The sequence below is a fragment of the Stegodyphus dumicola genome, chromosome 1, assembly GCF_044657685.1.
Source record: "Stegodyphus dumicola isolate Sdum_Otavi_A_Nest chromosome 1, ASM4465768v1".
Classification (NCBI taxonomy): Eukaryota; Metazoa; Arthropoda; class Arachnida; order Araneae; family Eresidae; genus Stegodyphus; species Stegodyphus dumicola.
In genome coordinates, this window is record NC_140768.1 from 90,540,179 (window position 1) to 90,547,779 (window position 7,601).

Consider the following 7,601-nt stretch of genomic DNA (forward strand, 5'->3'; position numbering starts at 1 on the left):
GCTTATTCTTTCACCTTTAGTATATAAGTAACGGTAATTTATTAGATAAAATTACTTAATGGGGAATATAGAAAAATATCTAACCACTTACCTTTGTGACTTCATCTGCAGAGAGACTAAAAACGTAGTTCAGCTAAATCTGCTATAATAAATGTTTATAATAATGCTAAATTATGCAATATCTATTAATATGACAAATTTTTGTAAAGCTATTTATTTGGATGAAAAATAAACACATTCAGAAAGTTATGGCACTATATTATGATTAACAGAGGAAAAACACTTTTCAAAATTCAAAATAGTTTTTATTAATCAAATTTATCACATTTTATTTGAATTTATGAAAATCAATCTTATATCCATGTATTCTTATGTAGTATATAAGAATTCTTGATAAATTGGATCTCTGTCATTGCCTTTCACAGCACCTAAAATAAAAAAACACTCACAATTACTATATGTGAATATAATTCATAATTAAATTTAAACAAATGACTATTAGAATGCAAATTAAAGGAAGCATTTAAAATATTTTAACATTTAGTACCTATAAACAGAGTAGCAATTATTTGATTTTTCGATTATAGTAAAATAAACATGGGGGATGCCTTTTAAAATTTTTTATGTCAGAAAATAAACTCAAACCACCAGCTTACCATATGAGCAGTTTTATCAATCAGCCACTGGTAGGTAACCTGGATACTGAATCAACATATAAAGTTGCCAAGATAAAGAGAGAAACAAAATTATGATAATCACATCTTACCTATTCATAAAACTATTTTAAATTTAATGTGTAGGCAAGTCCAAAAATAGTGAGAATGAATTTATTTTGCAACACAAAGTAAAGTCTTGCAGGAGCAAAAAAAACTTGTCTCATGAGATTGGCAAGTAAAACATAATTAAATGCATCTGGTAACATTTATCTGACAACACATAAGTAATTGTTAGCTACGTGCAGAAAATAAAATCTGATCAGGGGCGTAGCTAGAGGAGGGCATCTTTCCCCAGGCACAGAATCCAAGGGGCGCCAAACTGATGTTAGAACATTTTAGAATTAAATGTTTTCCATCCTTGGCAAGCAGTAGGGGGTGCGAAATCTTCAGTTGTCCCTGAGCGCTGAAAACCCTAGCTATGACTCTGAATCTGATCATGTTAATGCAATTTTAAGCTTTTGAACTTAACCGCAGAAATTTACCAAAGAAGTACTTGTAACAGTAGTAAATGAAGATGTGGCTAATCTTTACTGTATGGTACACCTTGGTTTCTGTCTGAAAAAAAATTGCAAAGTGGTATTGGTTGTTTGTGAAATGTGGAAGCCTATTGCGTCAAATAAGTTTTTCGGTAACCCTAATGTTGATAATGTTGGCGAAAGTAGCCTTTGGGAAAAAAAAAAAACTTTTCTTTTGTCAATAAAAAGGAGTTATTTCTGCAAATATTGCCAAGGTGTTGTGATAAATTTAGTTTTGGGCTACTTTTTTTAATAGTAAACCTTTTGTACGATCCCAGGTTTTTGGTTCTTACCATTCTTTTCAATTGCTGTGTTTGGTTGCACGGAAGTGATATGGTCTTGTATTTTGAACATGCTATTTATTATTTTGGTGTGGGTACCATCGTTTGAGTATGTCTGAGGTGACTAAGAGACGAAAAATTTGCATAACAAACCTAAACATATGCATGTGAAAAAAAGGCATGTTAAAAAAATGACGTTTCATTTATTTTTTTGTCTCTGTGTTTTAATTTTTGTTAGAAGATTTGTTGTTTAATGTTTTTATGTTAGGAAATATGTATTTTTGGTAACTTATTCCTCTCTGTTTGTGTATTTTTGGTTGTCTGTGTGTTAAGACAGTGGCGAATTTTTTCTGGTAACTATGATATTTTTAACTTTCTGATTTTCTTAAAGTGAAAATAGATCAATGTGTACATGGACAAAGTTAAGGCAGTGCACAATGCCCAGTTTGTGCAGTTCTCTGTTTTAATAGGTCAATGTGTACATGGACACAGAGTTTGTGTATGTCTTTGACTTCTTATTTTGGTTTTGTGTAGCGGCCACCTTGAAATTGGTGCCGATCCTCTCAAGTGACGATCTTGATATAAAAAAAAGAAACGATTCGCCAAGGGTTACAGTAGAGTAAATTTTTACCAAAGATGTTCTACCATAATCACCATTTCAGTGGTTTAAACACTAGTGGGGCAGTATGCAGAGATGAAGATTTAAGTTTTGTTTACACAGCATGGTGGTTTAGGCACTCCAGCCATTACAGTGAACAAAATTATAATAAACATAGCCACAATAATTGTCTATAAATATTGATGTATAACACTGCATTAACTAATATATTTCTTATGCTAGTATATACAGAATCCTAAATCGAAGGGAAAATCAGAAGACTGTGCATGCATTTTCCTTTAACTGAAACATGGATTTGACCATACAAATCTCAGTCTTACGGGACATGCCAGACTATGCAGATAGACAGTAAAAAGTGCTTGTGTTGTTTTTATTTGTTAGAGGTATGAAATAAATATACTTCTAGATTTTAATTTTTTTCTTTTCTTGTTTTACATTTGGATTACCTATCAAAAAGTAAGGAATTTTGATATTATTACAATATCGGAGTTAAAATAACCATTATTGGACATGTTAAAGTAATGAAAATTTTAAATTAGGTTAAAAAGTAACCCTTAATGTGGCATATTTTTGAATTAAACTCTATCGACATTAAAAACAACAAAACGTCCTCTTTATTAAGGACTTTAATTAACTAATTTTAAATACGGAGCTATGAATGAATTTTTTCCCTTGCATGTTATAATAACTGAAACAAAATTACTCTGATACAGTCAAAATTCCTAAATGCAAGTACATAAAATTTACTTTAGCAATTTAAAGAGATGAGACACACTGAACACATGACTAAATTTCTATCAAAGAATAATTTATTAAATTTGGCCCGTTCCATAGTAAACTTTAACCATTAGATTACATTATTACACCGTGTTATCAGTTTGAAAAGCAAGTCATATGTCAGATCTTGGATGTAAAAGAAATGCACAAAATAATATACAGGTTATTGAAAAATGATGTATACCAATGTTTATAGATATGATTAAATGTAACAGAAAATTTACTGTCACAACCACATTTTTAAATGAAATGTATTATTTTAACATTTTACAATATTTAAGGTATGGCATTAAATGCAACATTATGTGCCTGGACATAAGTTAGTAAATTAAAAAAAAATAATAATCAAAGAATAAATGTCATGAAAAATTTCAAAAACAAGCAGAATTTAATTTAGAAGACCTTTAGGCACTTATGATAAATAAATTTGAGAATTCTTCACCCAAAATTAAATTATAATTAACTAAAACCAGTTTGACTGACCTTCTACAAAATCCTTCAGCTGCAATTTTTTCTAGCTTGAAAACCAAATTCTTCTCCACATGGTAATAACATCTTAACCAGTTGAAATTCCTGCAGAAAGTTTGATAACACAGTAATAGAATTAATAGAATAGAAAAATTAACACAAAAGTATAGAACATCATTTAAACTTAACATTATTACAAATTTTGGTGCTTTCTGACTATCTGCAAAGCTGTGAAAATTGGCAAAATGATTAGTTTATGGTTCATATCTACTGCTCTGTTCACAAGTAGTAATTCAAATAAGCACTTTATAAGAAACAAGAAATTTTAGGATGCACACACACAAAAATATATATATATTGGGTCAATATTCACATATTTTTCATCCAATGGAATACTATTCAGAAATAAAGATTAAATATAAAGCATGTAAATACATGTGTGTGGTATGCATATTCATAGTTTGCTATTATCGTGTGCATACTCTTGCTGTTTTAACATAAGTTGAAGCTGTGAGGGCAGATGATAAGAAAATATCAGAATTTTTCATGTATAAGAAAAGATTGCCCTGACAATAGTATCTCAATTGTTTAGCACTGACATTTACATAGCGCATTAGAAATATATAGTAATATATGTATAATAAAAAGATAATTGCATATTATTAATTCATTTTTTTAAATGCCAAACTTTAACAATTCTTTCACATATAATTAAACAGAATTCTTTCATATGAACATCTAAAATCCATTCTTAACTAAAGAATAAATAATAAAACCATGTAAATTTCTTATCAAGCCCATCATTTCCGAAATGTCTACTTCTGAAAGTTCCCAGCATTTCTCAATATATTATTAAATTACTAAACTAAGCATCAATGATCGTCATGTTCGCTAATGTGGCAATATCTTTCACACTTCTTTGTTACCACAAGTAACAAGTATGCTTCAATAAATCTTTAACTGTTACATGCTACTTTTGTCTAAAATTTGTACAAATAATAAAATTAAATGAGCTCTTTATAATATGCTCAAAGAAATAATTTTGTATGAAAATTTATATGTTATATATTGGCTTGATTAATGATTCAGGAAATAATTCGGGTTTTCAAAGTGCTTCAATTATTCAAATTTCAGCTTGTGTCAAAATAAAATCTATAACACAAAGATAAGCAAATTTTCTTATGAAAAATGCATTTTAACATTATTCAATCACTGGCAATCACACAGTACTGATTGCTTCAATAAACATTACTGTAACTGTGTTATTTAAAAGACTGTAATGTTTTAATTATTTCCTTAATTAAAACATTACAGTCTCTTCCTCCTTCTAACACCAAAAGAAAACCCAGATAAGAAATATAAAAATATCAGTAAAAATAAATTATATTATTGAATGACACTTTACATTAATTACACTTATGCATATATTATTTTATTATAAATTATTTCAAAATCAAAGAAGAGAAGGGGGAGAAACTTTAATATTGACATTTCTAAAATGATATAAACAATTATCATTTAGTACAGTTTGTTATTTCAGGCAAAAAGAATTCACTTTTCTGGATAGCATTTATATTTCCATCTCACTTTCAATGAAACATCAAGAGAAATGCATATAATTTAAACACCAGTTTATTTTACTTATCAGACAGATTATGTCAACTCGAAAAAAACCTATCAGTAAAATTCGGTAGTAATAATTCTGAATGTTAGGCAACTTGCAAGATTCAACAAAAAATATCAATACTTTTATTATAATGACAATACTACAGTAACATGAACATAAAATTAAACTGCATATAACTATAAAATAAGCCAGCATATAATATTGGTGCATTGGTTTCTAAAACAATGGGCTCGATGAAAAAATACATGTATTATGGTAGCTATTCATATTCTTCAGCTTTCCTAATATTCTCATGTTCACTTTACATAACTGAAGTATCTAAAATACAATAAAAATGCAAACAATATTTATGAGAAAATGTTAAAAGCAATCATAAGCATTTGATTGAATGACCATATTTTGTCTTCCTGCAAGTCAAATCTTAAAATGATATGCAGTTTGAAAAGTGCTTAATCCTTTTATAAAATATTCAAAAAAGATTTAAAAAAGGTACCGTTCTGTTATCAGGACCGGGTTCAGAAATGTATTTATGTATGCTTGTATATTTGTATGTTTGTATGTCTACATATACACATCTATGCACATACTTACAAACACAGGTTCATACATTTCCGATTCTGGTCCCAATAACAAAACAGTACCCCCAAAAAAACTTGAATTACAAACTAGATTAAGATAATGTTTCAACCATACATATTTTGGACAAAACAATGCAAACTCTTATTTTTATACAATTGTTCAAACTATTTAACATAAATTTATTGCTGCAATAAAATAATAAGCAATCTGATCACACATATTATTTTGAAACTGAATGCATAAACTAGACTAAAAAAAATTCAATCATAAACATTTGGATAGCAGGGCAAATTAGATATTTGAAAAGACAGCCAGCCATTGAGATACACGTAATTCACGACAGAATGGTAACAATTGAATTCATAAAGCTGTGAAACATTTAACTGTCAAAATGACATAAATAACATAAATTCGAAAAGCAAAAAAAGTAAACATACAAGTATTGCAACTGAACTTACCTTTCATGCAACAAAAAATATCCATACAAGTTAACCTCATGGCGCAGCCATTTTGGATTTCGTTTCAAATCAGACAGATGTTTACGGATTTGCGGAAGAATACGTGGAACTAGTAGTTTGCCGGATACAATGTGCAATGACGCAAAAGAATATAGTTCTGTAGAACTTCCTACATTATTCCGTAATAAACAGTACTATTTCCTAATTTTTTCTTTATCTAATTAATTAATTAATAGGGAAATAGTTAAATAATGCCGAATTCATTTTTAATGAAATGTAAAATTTTGCATGTATGGGATGACCATCTTCCATCCAATATTTCTGAGAATATAAACAAATTTTGGAATCTGAGAGTATCAGTAAATAAATATATAGAATATCGCCTCTCAAACGACCACTTCTGAAAGTGACCAATAGTTCTGAGATTATAAATAAATATTGATATTAAGTATTATTTCTATAAGACGACCATCTCTATATAAGACCAAAGTTTCTAGAATCTTGGATAGTCATCAGAGATGTATCTTTACTGCGAAATTATCGCACGACTGTAATTCAATATCAATAACAGATCGCGCGATTGAAAAACATTTTCTGTCCTGTAATTAGAGGGAAAAAATTTTCCTTATGGGGTATTTCTCCCGCTCTCCTAGCGTGCCTTCGTGGTGTAATAGTTCTGCACGCTGGGCCGGTATTTCAGAGGTCCGTGGTTCGATTCACGGCGAAGGCGGTTGCTAATTTTTCATCTCTACGGCTTCCCAAAAAATCCTAATGTCTCTACAGTGGCGCCCGAACTAAAAAGGTGTTGGATGAGGTATATCCACACCCAGGATTTAGTGATTGGATCCCCTTAAAAAAAATGTCGGCCTTTAAAAAGAGAAGTAACATAAGGTATTTCTCCCGCTTTCCTAGCGTGTCTTCGGCCCACCAGCGGCCGAGCGGTAAAGTCGCTGAACCCTGGTAGTGCGATCCGAGGTTCGAATCCCGCGAACGGGCTGGCTGCATGGGTGTTTTCGTGGTTTTCCCCACGTGTAACGTGTATACGAGCCAGTTTCCCTTAGAAAGTCCTCCACGAAGACATCCCTCCCCATAGGCAGATAGCCCTAGTGTGCTTCGGCATAATTAAATACACCACCACCACACTTAGCGTGTCTTCGTGGTGTAGTGGTTCTGCACACTGGGCCGGTATTCCAGAGGTCCGTCCTTCGATTCCCGGCGAAGGCAGTTGCTAATTTTTCATGTTTCCTGCTTCCAAAAAAATACCTAATGTCTCTATACCCAAATTTAAAAAAAAAATTCGTTTCCGTAATTAAATATATCTATATCTAATTTTACCTATATTTGTAGTAGGGTTTGTAATCTGTAAGTAATTATACATGTAATTTATACATTTTTTATAAAAAAATATATGTTATCTAGAATTTTGCAAATATTCTAGAAAATGCTAATCCATTGAAAAAAATCTTTTCCATGACTAAATAAATTTTTAAAAACGTCAGAAAAAATAGCAGTTAAAATTAATAACAAGAATAAATCATCAATCATATCAATACTTTTAATG

At 30.4% G+C, this 7,601-nt stretch overlaps 1 long non-coding RNA gene across 1 annotated transcript; it reads right to left on the reverse strand.

Annotated features, from left to right (window-relative positions):
- Window positions 1-290: 290 nt before the first annotated feature.
- On the reverse strand, window positions 291-6,113 carry LOC146999147 (uncharacterized). Its single transcript, XR_015039486.1, has 3 exons — window positions 6,041-6,113; window positions 3,392-3,481; window positions 291-428 (listed from the first exon to the last, which is right to left on the reverse strand). It is a non-coding gene; the product is annotated as an uncharacterized LOC146999147 (long non-coding RNA).
- Window positions 6,114-7,601: the final 1,488 nt, after the last annotated feature.